The following is a 22,506-nucleotide window of genomic DNA, read 5'->3' as shown; positions in this document are numbered from 1 at the left end:
CTCAATGAATGAAGTTGGAGGATCGGGTAGAGAAAAAGAACAATCTTGTAGAGGAGAAAAGCCCTCAACTAGATGTGGTGTGGTAGTCAAAACAGGGATCTCATGAATTATACAAAGGTTCAAGTATCCTGACTGCACCACATGATGCTCCTACGAGAGAGAAGAAGTGTGCTCCGACAATGGAGACGGTGGACCAAAGTGTAAGAAGGTGTAGAGATGAGTGGAAGGATCAACTACCCCTATAGCAATAAGACTTCCTATAGCACGATCTCGAATGAAGACTGAATCAGTAGTGAACTCAACTGTCTTCCCTGATCCACTACGTGTAATCTGAGAAATTGAGAGAAGGTTGGCAAAAAAAGATGGAAGATACAATACATCATTGAATATACCATCCTAGATGTGAACTGAACCTTTTCCACAAATTGGTAGTGCAGTGTTATTCCCCATGAGAATATTAGGAATAGGAGAAGCCTCAAGAGTAGAGAAGACACCTTGAGAGAATGTCATATGGTGAGAAGCACCTGAATCCAGTATCCAAGGAACCTGTGAAGGAGATGCAATGGTAGCCTGTAATGCATGACCCTTTTCAAGATTTGATGTAGATGGCAAAGATGTGGGAGAAGAGTGAAAGGCAAACCCCTATAAGGTAGAAGAGGATGGAGAAGAAATAGTGTTCTTCTGAAGAAGAGTTTGCAAATTTGCAATTTGTTTCTCATAGCCATCAAATCTCTTCTAAAAACAATGTGCCTCATCATGATATCCTTTTCGATAATAGGAACAGGTAGGAGTCTTAGTCTTCTTTGACTCCTTCTTAGAAGATGATGAACCAGTAGAAGAGGGATCTGATATCTGCTTTGACTTCTGCTCCTATGTATCCTTGACAAGCAATGCTTTCAACTATGAACCTGAAAGTAAATCCATCTGATTGATTTTGGATTGTTCACGAGTTAATCAATCACAAAATATCTCAAATGAAAGCATCTTGTGTCTGTCACCCAAGGCATCCATAGTGGAGTAGAAAGTGGAAGAGAAGATCTGATACTGTCCCCTCAACTTTGAGAGTATCAAAAAGAGACACTCATCATCTGTCTTGGTTTTCCCACATCCCTACAAAAGTGTACACAAATATTTGAATTTCATCAAGAAGTCCTCAATGGTGGGAAAGCTATCAGGTGTCAAAGAAGTCAACTCTGCATCAAGCTAAAGCGTCTGGAACTCATTCACTGTGCAAAACAAAGTCTAAAATTTGAGCCAATAAGCCCATGGAGTGGTCAAACCATCCAAATGAAATAGTAGACTATCTAAAATATTTAGTGCAATCAATCCCATGGCCTCATCCATTTTATTCATGTGTTGAAGAACCTCAAAATCTCGTGTAAGAACAAGCTGATTTTCATCTAGACATGACCATAAGCCTCTTGACATGAGAAGTTGTGTCATTTGTGCCTTCCAGGTGTGGTAGTTGTGTGGTGTGAGACGGGTCACAGATGGATCCGCCATTGAGAGAGAAGAAGACAGAAGTAGAAGGGTCTTATTCTGAAGTAAATTACAGAAAAGAAAATGCTTCCCCCCCATAATGTATAAATTGGGCACTCTTTACTTAGTGCAATTACAATAGCAAATTTAGGGCCTATTTTTGAAAGTAGTATTTCTATCTACAAAACTTCTAATCTAATTGCAAATCTGGAAAGTAGACAAAAAAATATACACTTTCAAAAAAAATAGAACCTGATTATGTGTCCAGATGAGCCTGTACTAAGCATTTAAAGTGGAAAAATTTGGGAATTGTGAGTTGCAGAAAAATTCAAGAACAGAGATCTCAAACCACCTGCACCAATGTGTAGATCACGAAATCCTACCCCAAAAAAAAAAAAAAAATTGCTCGAAAAAATGAGTCTGTATGAGGGAGATATCACTCTTTGAAAATCACCTCTGTAGTTATTTTTTTTGAATCACCACCGTCGCACCTCCAAAAAATAAAATAAAAAGCCCAAAAAATATCAGATCTGTTATGCCAAACCCTCTTTCTCCTTTTTCTCCAAATACTAAAAAAAATGCTCTTCCTCCTGATTGAAGAAAAAATCAAAAACAAACTAGGGTTTGTGTCTCTGAATCGCGGCTTCAAAAAAATCTTTCAAACAAGAAGCAGCAGGGAGGCTCTGATACCATGTAGGAGTTGATGAAATCCAACTCCATAGTCACCAAGATCACCTACATGCAAATAGCTTGCTGAAGAGAAACCAAAGGAGCAAGAGCTTGAAGCAAACAATGCAAGAGAAAATATTTCACAATAGAAAAATGAAATTGCTATGTGAATTGATGAATTTACAATGAGAGAGAGACCACTTATAAAGGCCTCAAGGAAGCTTGTAGAAAAAGCTAGAAGGAGGTAGAAGATAAGGTTGACAACTAAGCACTTTTCCACAAAAAAGTGGAACATGCTAGAAGGGAACAAACTCCCGTGTTGTGAACAACCCATCACTACAACTATTAACTACTAAATAGTAAATAAATGCATTAACCTAAGTAAGCTTAAGTAAATAGAATAAATAATTAATAATTAATTAATTATTTACTCTAACAATTATGAATAGGTTTATGCTCTAGTAAATATGATAACCTATTGAGATAGATAATGACACTATTTACTCTAACATTCATGTTTAATTGCAAATTAAGAAGTAACGCATGCATGATAATGAGGCCTAATTGCTAGGCCATTTTAGGTCCTCATTTACATGTTTCTCATAAATGGAGTAAGGGAAAAAAATTGATGGGAAGAAAACTCCTCTCCAAAAAGAGAAGCAATAGAGGAAAAAATGTAATAGTGAAAAAGATATGTCATTGAAGAAAGACTAATGACCCACCCTAACAAGGACTATTTTATGGATGCATAAAATTATTATTCCCCTTTATAAGAGAGAGATGCAAGATTGTGCAACACCCCATTATAAAATGCACGTAGAGAATCAACATGAGATGGTGAAGATGATATAAGCTCATTCAACAACTCAACAAATGTGTACAAGATGATTTCTCATTTTGAATATGCAAGAAGTAATATCAATATCTTTGAAGTTTACACATGATCCAAAAATTGAATATCAACAAACTAATTTCCAAACTTGTAGTGTTAAAAAATGGTATTATTATTTTGTTGCAAGGAACCACTCATTGTCTTTGTGAAGCATTTCTCAATTTATATGTAGTCCAAAAAGTGATAAAATTGCAATTCATGACAATGCACTACATTGTTTATCTCCACAAAGCTTAAGACGATGTGTAAGTTTTCAAGGACACAACTTCATAGAAATGCTCAAGGTCATGAATCAAGACTATATATCAAGAGAAATGGTAAAGAAGTGTTCATGAAATGACTCATGGAAGTGTGTGCATGGGTGACACAAGACACCCCTTTATCAATATTTGGTGACCCTCCAATGTTTAGTACTTTATAAAAAAATTATTTTTATAAGGCGTCAAGGTTTGTTATGTAAGTAATATTAAAATATATACTTTTACAAAGGAAAAATAGTGCTCAAATTTAATCTACCATTTTTTTTAAATCAACAGACAATTTTTTGCTAAATAGCTTTTTTTTTGTTACATCTACACTATAACTGAAAAAATAACTCTAATATGAAATCTAATCTATATGGATTACTACTCATTATAATTTTCATCAAAATTTTCTTTATAGTGACTATAGACACTTCAAATTACACATCCATAAATGAAAATTATGACAAAATGGAAAAAAATGCAGTCCCCTTACAAGCTTTAAATTAACTTGAGGTCTTCCTACGCTACAAAGGAACTTTGTTATTTATCTTTACTATCAGTGGATAGAAAATATTTATAGTGTTTCAATAAATGTAATTGACCAAGAGTGAACTCCTCGAAAACTAGAACAACTAGATGAAATTTAGAAGTCAAGTTAGGATGCAATTCCAGATAGAGTTCCATGTTGAGTTTTGTCTTGTCATATGTAGTAACTATTGTGTAGAAAACTTCTCTTACTCTATGTTGAAGATTCTTATCTTATTTCCTACATCTGAAAGTTTTCATTTCCATCGATAAATAGACAAGAAAGCTTGTTGGAAATCTTTTAAACCTTATTCAGCACAAAAAGGGGCTCTTTAACTAGAAGCATCAAATAATTTCCATAGCAATGATCAAAGCATAGATATCAACATTGTCATAGTAATGATCAAAGCACAAATGACTACATTATTTCACAATGGGGGAAAAATGAAGATCAACACATAAAGGCCATGTATAGAGTGTTGGAAACTTACAATTGGAACAATTGTTATTTTGTCATTGATATCAAATCTATTGATAAGATATAATAATACTTGATCTAAATGTCATCTCTATTTGATTGATGAGGAGGATTTGAGAGATTTCTCATAACAATAACACCTAGAGGAAAGGTTGAGTTATGGAAAGGAAGCTACAATGGACATTTGATTAATTAGACTTTGATAAGACAAAGTGATTGTTTATATTAGAAATGTAAAGCTAAGTCGAGCAATAGAGTAAAAGATAAAGGAATACCGAGCGATGCTAGTATCAACCAAGCCATAGTAAGTGCCAAGAAAATCTAGTGTTGACTGAGAATCAGTGTCGACCGAGAAAGATAGTTGATGCCAATCTAGAAGTTTTACAGCGAAGAACTTAGTGATTGTTGAGTAACAACACTTTGAATGAATTTGAGGAAATCATGATTTCTAGCTTACTCAGTTGATTTCTTGGGATATGTAAACTGTGTTGAAGATAATATTAATGAGTTGGATCATTACATTAAAGGAGATTATTAAGTATAATACCTATGATCTAATTTGGATGATAATATTTGGGGAAAGAAGGAAGATGAACAGATAAAATTCAAACCTGATGAACCAAATCGTAAACCCTAAGATCTACAATGATCATTGAAAATGGAAAAGCAAGAATTACCTATTTAAAGAGGTATAGAGCCAAACTTAGCAAAAGAGGTGCATAGAGAAAGGTGGATCAAAGACCCACAAGGGTGAACACAAGTGTGTACTAGTGAGAGCAAACCAAAATAAGATTTCTTGTGCAAATGCTACTGATATGAATATGTAAATTTGAGTAGATGGCTTAAGTTTTGTTGAAAGAAGAATATTGATTTCTTGAAGGGTTGTCGAATCAAGAACAAAGATGACAATGAGATGCTTATTAGTGAATTAGCACATGAATCAAACAATGATCTAAACTCACAAAGTGAGTTGTAATCATACAGATCAAAACCCTAATATTTTCTTTCTAATCATTGTAAACAGTTTGTATTGAAATCCTTTTAACAGAGGTTGACCTAACAGTCATTTGAAGGACTCAACAGTCTATGCAAATCCTTTACCAAGGTGACATTCTAAATGGAATGATCAAAGTCCTTTGACAAGGTTACTCCTAATAGGGTGATTAAATCCTTTAACTAGGTTACATTTAACAGTGTGCATTGTAACCTTTAACAAGGTTGGTTCCTAATAGAGCTCACTTTGAATGAGTGAAAAAGCGGTGACATGTTGTTGGTGGTTTTTCCCAAATTGGGTTTCCATGTAAAGTCATAGATTCAAACTTGTTTTGAATGCTTTATATGTTTTACATTTGATAAAGTTTACATTCAGAGAAGTATACCATGTTTAGGACAGTAATTTTGTTTATCAATATAGTAGAGACCAAGTAACAACAAGATAAGTAGAATAATGAATGTTTTGATGTTTAATTGTTTAAATGGTACTTATGGACCTTGAGTAACTAATTCCTCGCCCCTCTCTCAATTATTCTAAACATTTCTAAAAATTGATATAAGAATTGGGTGATTACAAAGAAAAGTTGAAGGTACTTAAAGCAAAAGATCATGACTCACAAAAGAGAGATACCAAAGCTAAAAAAGGAGAACTTTCCTGCATGGAAAACATTGATGAGGTTGCACATATCCAGTATCAGTGATGTTGTTATCAACTTTTTATGTAATGAGTATGTGAAGATAACAACTACTCCTTTGATAACTAGTCAACTGAAGCAAAAGCAAGAACACAATCAAGCAATGTTGGAGATTTCCTCAGCCCTAAGCTATGTCAAGTTTGATGACTTAAAAGAATGTGATAGTGAAAAGAAGATATGGGACAAACTAAAAACCATATATGGAGGTGATGATAATGTCTTGAGAGCCAAATCAGAGAGTCTAAGAGGTAAATTTTATGACATGAGAATGATGGGAGGTAAGAATATGGTGCAATATTGCATAAGAGTCAAAGAAGTTGTTGATGTTATTTGTGGTGAAAATGTGAAAGTTGATGAGTTTGCATAAAGAACTGGCATTACATGCAATGAAGAACCTAAAGATTATAGTACATTCATCTATGTGGATGATGATTCTCCCAGCACTCCAAATGAACAAGAAAATCAAGCTGCAGTTTCTCACCAGACAAGAAATGATGTAGTGCAATAATAAACTGTCAAGAAATAGATAGTGGGTATCAAGCAACAAACTAAAGATGTCAAATCACACACAGTAAAAGTCAACCATCAAAGAGAGAATGTAGAGCATTCAAAAATTGGACTAGAACTTGAACAAGCAAGAGTTAATGAGCCTAGAATTATCTTTCAAGATGAACCTGTTGAAGAACAAACAAGGAAACTGCCTGTGCTTGAAAATTTTGTAAGAAGGCATCACAAACCTAAACAAATCATTGGTAATGTTGAATCAAGTGTTATGACAAGGAAAAGACTCAAAGATGTTACATGTTTGCCTTGTGAATTTGAGCTCAAATCAATAAAAGATGTTCTATACAATGAAGATTGGATTCAAGCAATGAATGAGGAAATTGAATAGATTGAGAACAATAATACTTGGACCCTAGTGCTATGACCTAAAGAGAAAAATGTTATTGGAATAAAATGGATTTTCAGAAACAAACTCAATGAAAATGGTGAAGTTATAAGAAACAAGGCAAGACAAGTATGTAAAGGATATGCTCAAGAAGGAGTTGATTATGGAGAAACTTTTTCTCCTGCAACAAGACTTGAAAGAGTAAGAACTTTGCTTGCATAGTCAGCCTACAAGAATTTCAAGTTGTATCAAATGTATGTGAAATCTACATTTTTTAATGGTATACTTGAGGAAGAAGTATACATTGAACAACTTGAAGGATTTGTAGATCCAAACAAGAAGAATATAGTATGTAAATTGAACAAATCTTTTTATGGATTGAAACAAGCTCCAAGAGCACAGTATGAAAGACTGCATAATTATTGATGAAGATTGGTTTTGAAAGGACAAATGATAGCAATAATCTATATTTTAAGAATGGTAAGAACAATGAAGTATTTTTATCTAAAATATTTGTTGATGATATTATATTTGGAGGAAGAGAAGCATTATGCAAATCATTTGCTGATGAAATGAATAAGGAATTTGAAATGTCTATGTTTGGTGAAATAAAATTGTTTGTTCAGTTTCAAGTATGTCAACTAAAGTTTGGTATTTTCATTACTCAATCCAAATACATCAAGGAGATAATATAGACTTTTGGAATGTAAGATTCAGCGAGCACACCTATGTCTACAAGACATAAGTTGTCTAAGAATAATGAATCTGTTGATGTGAACCAGACATTATATAGATTCATGATTGGAAAATTGCAATATGTTTCTCATAGTAGACCTCAGATTGCATTAGCAGTTAGGATAGTTGCTAGATTTTTAGAAAATCATAAGGAGAACCACATGATAGTGGTGAAAATGATAATGAGATATATAATAGGTACAAAAGACTATGGATTATATTACAAGAGAAGTGGTAGATTTGAACTAGAGGTATTCACTCTCTCTGATTGGGTAGGAAATATTGATGATATAAAATGTAGTAGTGGAGGTGCATTATTTCTAGGAAAGAGATTGGCATCATGGAAAATCAAGAAACATAAATGTATTTCCCTATCAATAGATGAATCCGAGTATGTGGCTATTGTAGTAAATTGTTCTAACATTATGTGGATCAAGCAATTATTGAAAGGAATGAAAAAATAGATTATAGATCCAATAGTTATCTATTGTGATAACCCAAGTGCTATTAACATTTCAAAAAATCCAGTGATGCACACAAAGAAAAAGTACATTGCTATAAAGTATCACTACTTAAGGGAACTAGTTCAAGACAAAGAAGTGAAGTTAAAATATGTACACACCAAAGAAAAAATTGTTGACATATTCACCAAAGCCTTACCTAAAGATGCTCATGAATATCTTAGAGGTAAATTAGGGGTGACTCCCCTAAACAAAGAAACTTAAGGAGAAAAGGTACATTGCATCAAATATATATGCTAATCAAAATATCTTACACATTGATGCAAAACAAGTCTACTTTGGGAGATGCCTAAGGTAGACAGTCAAGTACAACATAACAAATTAGTCATAGACAAATGACAGAAATCAGCCAGACATGCAAAAATCTACATAATTCACATGTATGAAGTGATTGAAGCCAAGAAAGATAAGTGCCTTTGGCATTGTTGTCAAAGAGGGAGAGACTACTAAAGAAAGAGAAAAGAGGGAGAGATGTACAAAAGAGAGAGATATACTACTATGGGACATATGTATCCAAGAGGGAGATTTATCACCTTAGAGGGAGAAAATCAATAAAGAGAATCAAAATGAAACTAAGGATATTGATCACTCATGATAGTGAAATCTTTTGGATTGTATGGTAACAAAGTAAGATACATTGAGGTGATTAAGATATTGAGATGTTTTCATCAATACCAAAGAGGGAGATTGTTGGAAACTTACAATTGGAACAATTTTTTCTTTTTCATTGATGTCAAATCTATTGATAAGACATATTACTACCCGATCTAAATGTCATATCTATTTGATTGATGGAGAGGATTTGAGAGATTGCTCATAACAATAGCACCTAGAAAAAAGGTTGAGTTATGGAAATGAAGCTATAATGGACATTTGATTAGTTAGACTTTGATAAGACAAAGTGATTATTTGTATCAAAAATGTAAAGTTAGGCCAAGAAATAGAGTAAAAGATTAAGGAATGTTGAGTGATGCTAGTGACAATTAAGCCACAGTAAGTGCCAAGAAAATCTAGTGTTGACTAAGAATCAATATTGACCAAGAAATATAGTTGATGTTGAGCCAAAAATTTTATAATGACCAAGTGATTAAGTGATGACCAAGTGTGAGAACTTAGTGATTGTCGAGTAATAGTGATCTGAATGAATTTGAGGAAATCATTATTTCTAGTTGGCTTAGTTTATTTTTTGGGATATGTAAACTATGTTGAAGATAATACTGATGATTTGGATCATTAAATTCAAGGAGAGGATTAGGTATAATACCTATGATCTAATTTGATGGATGTGAAGACTCTAGAAAAGAAGAAAGATGAATAAATACAATCAACCTGATAAACCAAATCGTAAACCCTAAGTTTTACGATGATAATGGAAAATGGAGAAGTAAGAATTACCTATTTAAAGAGGTATAGAGACAAACTTAGAAGAAGAGGCACATAGAGAAAGGTGGATCAGAGATGCACAAGGGTGAACACATGTGTGTAAGAGTGAGAGCAAAGCAAAAGAAGATTGCTTGCATAGATGTTATTGATATTGATAAGTAAATCTAAATAGATGACTTAAGTTTTTTTGAAAGGAGAAGATTGATTGCTTGAAGGGTTTCCTAGCAAATCAAGAACAAAGATGACAATAGGAAACTTATCAATGAATTAGCATATGAATCAAACAATGATCTAAACCTACATAGTGAGTTGTAATCATACAGATCAAAACCATATTGTGTTCTTTCTAATCATTGTAAATATTTTGTATTGAAATTCCTTTAATAGAGGTTGACCTAATAGTCATTTGAAGGACTTAATAGTCTATGTAAATCCTTTAACAAGGTGACATTCTAAATGGAATGATCAAATTCCTCTAACAAGACCACTCCTAACAAGGTGATTAAATCCTCTAATCAAGTTACATTTAACAATGTGCATTCTAACCTTTAACAAAGTTGGCTCCTAATAGAGCTCACTTTGAAAGAGTGAATAAGTGATGACATGTTACTGGCGGTTTTTCCAAATCGGGTTTCCACATAAAATCCTAGTGTCAAACTTATGTTAAATGCTTTATATGTTTTATATTTTTTAAATTTTGCATTCAACAAAATATGTTATGTTTAGGACAATAATTTTTCTTATCAATACAATAGAGACTGAGTAATAGTAGGACAAATAGAATAATGAATATTTTGATGTTTAATTGTTGAAATGGTACTTATGGACCTTGAATAACTGATTCACTCCTCTCCCTCCCCCCCCCAGTTATTCTAAACATTTCTAACATAGAGAAGTGGCTATTCCAAAGCAAAAATCTTAGAAATAATAAAATATAGTAAATGAGTGACGTAATAAGTAGTTAGTTTAAAGGTTATACATTAAAAGTTGATTTTTAAGGTTAAAAGTGTCAAATCTAGTAAAATTGATTAACTTTTTACAAACTTAATTTGTTCCTTATGAACAAAAATCTAAGATAAAGGTTTTGTAAAAACAAGAACATTTTGTAGAAGGTCTATAATGATGTGCAAGTAATTGGAAGGGGTGTGTTGTTGGTAGTACCTAGGTAGAGACTCAGGTGTCTTTAGAACTAATCCTCTAGAACTAGTCACAAAAGATATAGTTGTTGGTATGGTGAACAGTGAAAATTCCTTTAAGCATATTTAAACTTGTAAAGTGTGGGACAAAATTTAAATACAAACAACATGTAATAAAAAGAACTTATAGTAGTATTTTATTGTTAATGCCCATTGTTTATGTGAATTGTATGTGTTTTAACATGCCAAAGATGTTCGTCCAATAATAGACTTGCATTTTTTCTAATTTGGATCTTTAACCAAGCTTAACTTTCTTTTTTTATAGTATTAATCTTTGCAAACAAAAAAAAACTTATAAATTTTCTAAAAATAATAATAAAGGCTTTTGCACCATATGATACATAAAGAAAAAATTTATAGTATAGAATAGTTGAATGTATTGTGAGGAAATTTTGACTACACTAAGTGGGGATCAATAAGGGTTTTGTTAACATGGATCCGGTGTCATGCTAAAGTGTTTATCAATATCTATTAGAAAAGACCAGATTCCAAACCATTAGCACATAGAAAGCCTAATTGATATTATCAAAGAGTTGATGAAAATGTAGAAAGAGTCTTGCATATCTAGGAAAGGGTGCATGGGTGAAAAGGTAGAAAATAATTACCATCCCTACAAAGGTATGACAATTGCAAGAAAAGTGATATGCTTTCATGCAAGTGGAAAGCCAAGTTGTAATAGGTGTCTCCAAAAGTGAGTACATATGTCTAAACTAAGTTAATTGAGACCAAAGATTGCATTGGTAAAGTAATTTAATTAAAGATAGTGTATAAACAATTCTATGCTTGTAAAGGTGATATCCAAACTAGATAGAAAAAGATACTACTTACATTAACATTCCTAATTAGATAATATTTTAATCACTATTAGAATCCACAACTCAAAACATTGTCAAGGATACAAATAATCAAAATTATAGAAAAAAATAAGAATTCTTAAACCCTAATTTTCCCTATTACTAATGAAACATGGTTTAATGAGTTTGGCTCAAAAGCTACATAGTTTAATCCTAGTGGTAATATTACGGCTTGACTTGTTTTGGAAAATATATCCTACTTATAAATTAATGTTCTTAAGGAGATTTCTATTGAATTGTTTGTAAGGCACACCAATTTTTGAAGGTTTTTCAAATGGGGTTACAAGAAAAGTGTGCTTAACCTTGGAGGAAATTTTTTGATTAAGTGTGCTTAAGTTGGAGTACTAGTACTAGGATGGGTGGTCTCTTGAGAAATCCCAATGCTTCACTTTTGTGAGCATCACCTAGATGTAATGAGTGCTAAGTGATCCACTCATTCTCATGTGAGATAGGTTCTTATGAGCCACTAGTCACAAAACATGGGCCAATGAGTTTGACTCAAAAACTACATAGTTTAATACTAATACCAATCCACAACTTCCAAATGTTTACTAGATCAAACCACTAACTTACAACATATTTCTACAACTTAACTCCACATAAGAAGACAATTTAGGGTACAAAATATTGACTCAGCTTATAGAAAGACTCAAAACACATTAGAGAAAAAAGTAAATAACAAGGTTTAAATTTTACAAGATTTTACAAGACATCACTCAGTAAATTAGTATTTCTCTTTGATCCTAGGTGCAATTATTAGCTTACTACAAATAGAATCATGTCAAATGATGTAATTAACACTATAATAACTCTCTTAAAACACAAATAGATGACCTCAAATGCTCCCTATAATCCTTGAGGTGTGAGAAATAAATTCTAAGAATAAGACACCTTCATCTTCTAGACCCTAAAACTGAACAATAAGGAAAATGACACCCTAGAACTGAATTAGGGTTCGTACCTAGAACACTAGCATGCTAGAGGGATACTATCATAGTGTATTGTTTTCCTTTAAGTATGCCTCTATCCTAAAGGCATGCTAGTTTCCAATAAGGGTGTTGTTGTCCCTAATAGACTAGTGCTCATGGTGTCATCCTCAATATGCACATGTGTACTAACTAGTGAGTGATCCAAAGGTAGGCATCTCATTAGGATGACTTGAACACATATTAATAAGATAAATATTTTTAATAATCCCCATTAACATGAAAATTCCAAAATTTATAAAGGAAGAAGATATGAAAACAATTCCACTAGACACTAGATTCTATGGATGCACAAATTAAGGGGATGGAAAGGTGCGTGATCATCTATTTGATACCTAAATATCCTACCCTAAGCTAAAAAAATACAAGGATAATATTACAACACTGTTAAAATTATATAAGCCTTTACAAGGCATCCCAAGAGGCCTTAGATGGGCTAAGAATGACTCAAAACAAAATGAAATTCTACTATAATGTATGATGACCTTGTGAGGAGTCTACAATAACCTCCAAAATGAATCAAAACATAATTAAATACATTTTAGAGCCTAGATTAAGATCCTTATGTTCATTTAACCATAGTGCAACATTTGAAAACAAAATAATGGTACAAGCTACTTGTACTTGGTATCAACATTGGCATGCATAGATAATTTAATCAATATCATTACAATGACCTTCTTGGAGAATTCCAATATAGAATATTAAATGATTAAATTACTTAGGATATAAGTATCCCTTATAATATTATCATGTTTAATTTATCTTATTCCTTCCATTATGTATAAATCTCGTTACCTCCATGCATGTATCATCATTTATAGGATTACAATATGTTGAGCCAATATGTCTTGTGGACATTGTTTTCCATCCCTTTTAGTGGCTTATTGTCTCTAGCATTCATTTCTTCCTCGAAAATAGAGTCCAACTCAAGTGGAGAGCCAACATGTGTGGGTTGTTTTCTGCCCCTTATAGTGTCTGGAAGGGAAGCAATATTGTAGTTTGGGATTCTAGAAATTTTGTTATTGAAATAAGTTCAGTAGTGTTGAAAAAATATATCTTACTTTTGTTATAGCTAATATGCTAATTTGCAATAGAAGAATAGTTATTTATAAAAAAATTCCAGCACTTGGTGTCTTAAACATAAGCATCTCCAAAAAAAAAATCATCTACAAATTTTTGGTGGGTGGATGGTGGAATAAAGGAAGAAGCTTTCATTTCCCTGAGAGATTGATCCTCTATAATCTTTTGGATGTTTCTTCCAATTGCTACCAGACTAAAAAGGTATGGAAACAGAGGGTCTCCTTAGAACATACCTTTCCTAGAGGAGAACAAACTAGAAGGGGAAACATTCACTAGAATATAAACCTTAGTGGTAGTAAGACAACCAAGGATAAATTTTAGGAGTTTCCCTTTACAAACATATTTAACCAAAAAAAAATTATAGGAACTGCTACTCTACCCAATTGTAAGCCTTAGAGATATCTAGTTGTAGCAGCATTCCAACCATTTTATTGGAATCCATAGAGTGGAAAAGATCATGGCTTAATCCAAGATATTCCTCCCTCCCACAAAGCCCTTCTACTTTGAGGAGATAATATTCTCCAAGACCCCTTTCGACCTATTTATCATAACCTTAGAAAATATTTTAAACATAGTGTTGCATAAGCTAATCAGGTAGAAATTTGCCATACATTTAAGGTCACCAATTTTAGGGATCATGGATATGTAGGTAGAGTTCATCGTCATCACCACCGTGCTTTTCCTAAAATAATAACTCCCATCATTAATGAAATCCTCTCCCACAACATCCCAAAAAACTTGGAAGAAGGAAGGGGGGGAGCCCACCCAAACCCAGGGACTTATAACCTTCAAAAGAGAAAATAACATTCCCAACCTCTTGGAAATTCACATTTATAGCTATGGGTTTGTTGTATTCATCTATAATTAAGTCTGGAATAACATCTAAGAGACCATTCAGGTCAGTGAGATCGTTATACCCATCATGGTTTTGGTTCTAGAAAAAAATTACAATAGATCTAGTTATATCATACTCATCCTAAACTAAGGAGCCATCCCCGAGAGTAAGAGAACACATCCCATTCATGCTTTTATGTTTAAGATTATATTGGTGAAAGAAGCAAGTATTCTTATTTCCTTCTAGGACCCAATGAAAATGAGATTTTTATTTCCGAAAAATTCTTCTTGCATGCACAAACTAGTCCACTTGTCTCTTAGGTTTCTTTATTCTTGGTAAGGACTCAACTTTGGGAGCTAACTCTATTGGGACTTTTATTTTTTCATTTATTTTTAAACCCATCCAATGGTATTTGATTACCACAAGAAACTTCTAAACTAGCCTCCATTTCCCTTTGATCTTTAGCAAAGAACCAACCCTTTCTATTACTAATTCCAACATCTAGATTTTCTTGTTTATTTTCCTACCAACAATATTTCAATCAATTCCATCCTCAAAAGGGGTAGCCAAATATCTATAATAGGAGAAAATCCTAGCACATAGAGGTGAGTGCTAGGGTCCTTAGGTCTTCCGAGGGGATGAGGGAGGGGGGAGACAAAGGAGCCCACAAGAAAAAATCCTCTAAAATATACTCCAACTTAGGGGGAGAGCCATAAGCCAGGGGAGCTAAAGGTACAAATCCATCCAAAAGAGCCAAAATACCCTTATTAAGGTTAATATGTACAATATCCATTTCCAATTCATCCTTTTTGGGGGGGAAGGCATAGCTTGAGCTAAGGGGACACTCTAGAAACAAAGAAACACCATTAAGCAATTGAATCTCACCTTCAACAAAGAGACCAACCTTTTCTAACATCTCAAAGACAACAAGGATAGCCAAAGGGTTCTTCAAAAACAAAACAAAAGCTAAGGAGGAGGCTCCATTCACATTCCAGAAGGGGTTGAAAATTCTTGACAATAAGAAAATCTTATTAGCTTTACAAGAGTTATTCAGGTGACCATACCTCCTACAAGTGAGATAGAACAAATCTGCACTTTCATAATCTAGGGCCTAGAGTTTAGACCCATACTTGGATTCCAATGTAATAGAGCTTGAGAGTATAGTGCTGATTGCCACATTAACACAACTCCTAGAAAAAATGAGTTGGGATTTAGTTTGGGTAATCATGCCTTCCACAATAAGGGAGATGAAAGAGCTTGTAATACCTCTAAACACTTTGTCATTCCAAAATTCTAGCAGGAGGCCCAAAATGCAAACCCAATTAGGGGCTGAGGCACCTAGGTTAGAAAGGGGGTTCAGACCAGGTTTCCACTTAAAAAGAGCCAAAATATTTGTACTATTACTACCATACATCCAAGGACCATTAGTGAGCACTGAGAGGAGGTCCTCTCTATTATGAAACCAAAAAAGAACATGACATGATACATCACATTAATTTTAACACTACCTTTTAGAGGCCTATATGGTAGCAACCCATTTTCTTATTTGGTCAATATAGAGTGTGAAGGAAAATTAATCTTCCCACCAAAGATAGCTCTAGAGAACTAACCATGTCAACCAAAATTCCATCTAGGACCTACATCTTATTACCATTGATTGAATATGTTTACCCAAAGCTTTTCTTCTAAAGGCATAGTATAGGAACTAACAACTTTATCCAAAAACAATAGCTTGGGAGAAGAGGGAGAAACAAAAATATTTGTGCCTCCAAGTGCACTTGATGAGTGAGAGGGAGAAGCTCGAAAGGAATTTGTAGCCAACTAAAAGCCAAAAGCATCAAGCCTATGGGGGAATAAAACAACATCAGGAACAATTAAAATTGGGGAAACCTAAGGGTTAGGAGGAACCACCACATGGAGAATAATGACAGAGTTGACAAGGGAGAGACAAGACACCTATTTGGGGTCCTCAAGGGGAGGCTCCATAAAACAACATGAAAATAACATAGGGTTGAGTGCAAGATAAGGTTTTCTAAGCTTTTCTTTGATATTGTAGTGTTTCCCATAATGATAAGGACTTCATATGTATAGATTAAATTTGTCATTACATGGTCTTATGTTTTCTTACAACCATGTGTTTTAAATTGAATTTTAAAAAATATTTCATCATTTACAAGTGTAGTGTGACAATCATTTTGAATAATGCAATCCACCTTCAATAAGTTCTTTTATCACCCAAAGTTGGATTTTTTAATATGAACACTTTGTAATGCCCTGCCAAGGAACCCAAAAGAAATTAACCTAAAGTTTCACTAACTTTGCCAAACATTTTTCTTTGAAAGATAATAACTTAACAACAACAGAAATAATATAGCGGAAGAAATAACATACACATAAACACATACCATAAAACATATTACAATTCTTAAGGGTCCCATGATGTTGAATCATATTTATTAATATTAAAACTAATATATAACACATCCACATTAAAGACTAACTACAAGTCCAAATCCATTTAAATAAATATAAAATTATCTTTAATGAAAGGCTGAAAGAATATACATAACAAAATAGATTACATCATTTCTTAAGATCCATGAAATAAAATACAATACAATAGGTATAACCATCCATCATAGTACACAAGAATAGAATGAAAGGAAATATAGAACAAGGAACTCTAGCCACGACATCGAAATGTCAAATCTCAATGGTAAAAGTAAAAAGCACTACCACCCAACCTCATGACCCACTGCACTGAGGAGATAGTCTCAAGTCCCAAATAGGATAACAATCCCAAAAGTCAAAATCAACATCTAGGTCAAGGAAAACTTGAAAGCAATCTAACTCAAGGTAACAAGACATAGATGACATATAAACCTAGAGGAAACAATGACACATAGGAAATCTACTATGTAAGTGGGCAACTGTCATCACATGAGCGAACTCTAAGGTTAACCTGGTAGCCTGATTGGACTTTGGCCCCCTAGTGACTCTATGTGGCACTAGTATCCTTTCATACTGACAAGGCATACTAATGAAGCAAGGTCGTAACCAAGAATCCTCTCAACTCCCATCGTAGTCTATACTAGTAGTCAAGGCATGGGTGAGGAAGAACAATTACTCTTATTAATTCATTTTACTCTCATTTAATGTAATGTTATCACTTATTAAAATAACCTACAATAGGTTACCCGGGTAGCCTCTTTAGGGATTTGGCCTCCATTGCAAGCCACTTCCCAATAAGACATATAGATAACCTACCCTAAGCTCAGTAAAAGTTGAAGGTCTCACAAACATAAAAATACAAATCAGTTCTTAAACAAGAACTAGAAGCACTGAAATATCACCGATCAAAATCACAGGATTCACTAATACGGTCATCCTAACAGGACTGATCCAAAATCAAGTATACATAAACAAAACTATGGCATCACCTAAAACCATAACTCATAATCACCTCAGTCCTATACAAGCAACTGAGAAGCAATCCAAACATAATTGATCGAAGACTCAAAGGTTATATAAGAAAGTCACACCATTCACCTCAGTTACAGACAAGAACACTGGAAATCAATAACAAAACATCTAATCAACTCAGCATAGAGCACACATGACACATCACCATGGTTGGGTATAAAAGATCATAACCAAAATAAACCATAACATCATCACAAGACAAAACTCCCAAGCCTCTAGTAAACATCTTGATTTGGTCAAAGCCAAGTCAACCCCGAAACCCAACACACAAGAAAACATACAACTGACAGTGTCATTTCATAGTTTTGTTTGGTTTTGAAAACACATAGTTCAGTTTAATAGTAAGGTTCATGTTGTCGTTTCTAAGTTTTTGACTTTAGAAAGATTTATAAATTTCCACTATAATTGAATCCATTTTCTTTTTTTAAAATTGAACGCACAACTACCACTAACTCACAAAATCAATGTCTCTATTAAGACTATAAGACAAAATTAAAAAATTATTATTAAATTATAACTAACAAATTATTAATAAAATAATACAAGTTTTTACTAATAAGCCTATTTATTATTTTATAATAAAACAAAATTATTTAAAAATTACCAATTAATACCCCAAAATATATTAATTAATTAATATTATTATTAATTAAATTAATATTATTATTAATTTAATTAATAATAATAATTTGAAATTTTAATTAAAATATTTAATAAATATAATTATTTATTATATTAAATTTAACATTAAAATAATTTTAAAATGTTTATTAAAATAAATTATTTTTAATAAAGTTTTGTTCAAATAAATATAATTTAAAACATGTTAATTTAAATAATTAAATTTTAATAAAATTAAATTAAAAATAATAATAATAACAATCAACGTGATTAGAGGCTCACCAGCCTACGGCTATCTACTGTCATAACATATTACTGCAACAACACATGTTACGTGCAGTAGTGGCTTTCAATGTTGTCGAAGGTTAGAAAATGGGAGGGGAGGTGGGGTGTGGTGTCCTGCCTCCCTCCTTTTTATTTATTAAACTTTTTTAAAAAAATTCAAAAAATAAAGTGATAGGGAAACCCTAATCAAACAATCAAATTTTGTATTTATAATTCAATTTCTTCCCAAATCCCTACCTGATTAAATTACCCATCTACTAAATTCACAGAACGAGGTTTCCAAATCTCAATTTCTCAAATATAGACAATTTCAAAACAAAGAACAATGAAAATATACGACAAGGGTTTCAATTGAATTAATTTGTTCACAGACAAAATCAAGAACAGAAACCAGTAAATCACAACACAGTGATATCAACCAAATCAAAAATTTTGATAACAGATTTATCCAGACACAAAGTAGATAGGAAATTTAAGAATGGAAATCTACTGCACAAATTAACCACAAGATTCTACCCGAATCTAATGCTAATTCAACAACTCATGGAGCATGCAAGCATTTCCCTTTCTTTAAAACCTCCTTCTCCAAAATCGCTCCTCCAAAACCCGATTATTGCAAAATGAGCTCTAGATCTCTGATAAAGAGTTCTCCCCTAAATTTAGGGCTTCGATTGTGCAATCATGCGAGAAGACTTGTTGATCTTTATCTTTTATTATTTTATTATATTTTAATTTTCATGCACAACCATTTTGCCATTTAATTAAAATAATTTTATTAAATAATTTTCTTTCTCTCTTTAATTAATTCTTGAGACCTTTTTTGATAAAAATATTTATTAACTTAAGTAATAATAATATTTAGCATTTATTTAAAAATGAATTCCTAAATATATTATTATTAAATTAAATTAATATTATTATGCCCAAAATTAAACTTTAACTAAATCTTTAAAATTAAATTCTTTTATTTAATTAATTTCTCAATTAATTAAATATAATTAAATATTGAATTTCCTTCATAAAATTTCTATTAAATTAAATCATTAAGTATTCTTTTAATCAATTTAATTATAACAGAAAATCATCACAGACCCACAAGATTGAATATGAAAACCCATAATAAAGTATAGAAAACTAGATCAAAATCAATAGTTATAATCGTAAATTTACATCACTTAACAAATTTCAGGAAGGGTAAACAACTCAGGTACTTGTCCTACTTTCTAAGATAATTGGCTTAAGGATAGAATTTGAACTCAAAATATATCTCCCCTCTCTTACCATTGAGATATTGTGATAGGATACACTCATCCTAGCAATTCAGGGAAGTTGATACCTGATACTTGCAATCTGCATTAAATCCATGCATGTACATACATATATTGTAACTAAAATGCAATTTTAGGAAGTGGTGCATTGTGTATATCTTGACTAGTTGGTGACTATGACTCCCTCCCTCAACCATATGTAATGATCCCATCTTTTAGCAGTTGACCAAGTGTGTGTGCGTTAGCCTTGTTCTACATGGTCCCGAGGGCTAACGAAGGGTTTAATGAGATCTTGGAGTGTTTTGGCCTAGTCATTTCCAGTTTGGGCCAAAAAGAAGTTGATTTACTCAGTTTCAGGCATACTTACTATTTTTAGTAAGTCGGCAGGACACAGTGCAGGTCAATTTTGGTGATTGGATTCGATACTCCTCGGTGAGAGCTTTCCGATGAGCTATCACTCGCATTATTCGGAGTCTGATTGCTAATACATTTTAATGCCTGAAGTTTTATTAAAGTAACGTCTAATTTAATAGTAAAATATTAAATTGTTACTTTAATATTTAATTTATGGTGATGTGTACCCAAGGGAGACATAAAGGGTATTTTAATATATGTTTTATATATTACACATCTTTTATCCCACATTGCCCATATGAGTTGAGCGGACCCTTGGAAATAGAATAAAAGGAAGCATTTGTGGCTTCATTAGGCAGGTTGAATATGAGAAGAAATTGGTGTGTGAGTTGCAGCTTTGTTTTGGGCATTTGAGGACGTCTATCCTCTCTTGTAACATTCTAGACGTCATTCCCTTGGGGTTTGGCCTTTGGAATTCTTTCTTATTGGCTTCATTATCAGGCAGTTTAGTTGCATTTCCGGCTACAGGCAGATTTGATATTTTGCTCATATCTTCTTCACTACTTGTCCGACGCTTATGCTGCTTGGAGGGAATGGTATTATGAAGGTAGTGGACTGATTGGAGGACAAAGTATTGTAGCAGCAAGTTCGTAAGCATGCGCTGGAGTATTATGACAATATTGCTGAAGTAATTAGTGAGTTGATAAATCTGCTATGTATTTGGTTTTATGAATTCTGAAAATAACATTTTATTAGCAGCAATTCATTTCCACTTTGCATATTGTTGTAGTTTCTTTCTTGTTTATGTTGTATGATACCAATTCCATGCACGAAACACAACAAACAAATAAACGTTTGATTTCCAGAGTTATAAGAGGTTTTAAGAAGTTGAATGCAAACTGTTTGACATAATTCCTTTCAGCAATTTGGTTTAGTTTTTTGGGACATCCAAGGGTGTCCATTACAGTGGTATCAGAGCTATAAGTCCTGCCATCCTATGGAGGTCTTATAGGGAATTTGGAACAACCGGATAGAGGGAAAAAGTAAGTAAAAAACACAGGCTAAGCATTTATGTTTGAGCATGCAACAGGGGCCTTATAATTTTCGCGATACCAGAGCAAGACAAAATAGGATTTCAAATTTGCAAAGCAAACAGTCTAGTACATCTGTGCAGGGGGACATTGAATCCAGCCATACAGACACGGAGGAGATATTCTTTGATCAGGACAACAATATGGGTGATCGAGATGACAGGAATACAGGATTAGGCGGAGGCGGGAATGCTGGTCCAGATCAGGGGGAGGTACTGTTCAGAGAGCTATTGGGTACATTAGAGAAGGAGCAACGTATGCAACAGGAGCAGAATAGGCAAATGGATATGATGTTGCAGCTTATGGCTAGACAGATGGGCATCAACATTGATGATTTGTATGCTGCTCCAGAGCAGAAGGTAGTTGATTCCTCAGGTGGGATCGAGACATGTATAGAGCCAACCAATTATGATGTTGGTGATGTGGGCATTTCGATAGAGTCAGTAGAGACATGCGTGCAAAGTCAGGAGACCACATATGAAGCCTTGTCAGGGGATGATGATGTAGCAATAGTGGAATTAGGAGAATGCAAGGGAACTGTCATATCAACAACCACTTCTATGTTAGTTGAATCATCCAATGAGGAGTTTGGTAATAAGCATGCGGTTGTAGATGTGTGCTCTAATGATAGTACACTTGTTATTGCTAATGAGGTGAGCAATATAGTGACAGAGTCATATTATACTATCGATCAACAAAGTGTTAATGTTCACTCTTGGGATAGTACTATGTTCAACATGGATGCAACATTGTCTTATGACAATCTGATGTTTGAGGCTGATGTTAATCATTCACCTGAGTGGAGATGGGCTCAGTTTTCACTATCTACAAAGATTCAGTTTTGTGTTGCAGCAGTTGGGAGGAAGAGGTTTCAGAGATCTTCTATGGAGCCGCCTTCTGGTGACATCCAGACTTATACTTCATCAGCACAAGTTTTGGGAGCTAA

The sequence above is a fragment of the Cupressus sempervirens genome, chromosome 3, assembly GCF_028749045.1.
Source record: "Cupressus sempervirens isolate cs-2001-9-10 chromosome 3, ASM2874904v1, whole genome shotgun sequence".
NCBI lineage: Eukaryota > Viridiplantae > Streptophyta > Pinopsida > Cupressales > Cupressaceae > Cupressus > Cupressus sempervirens.
This window is presented reverse-complemented; position numbering follows the sequence as displayed.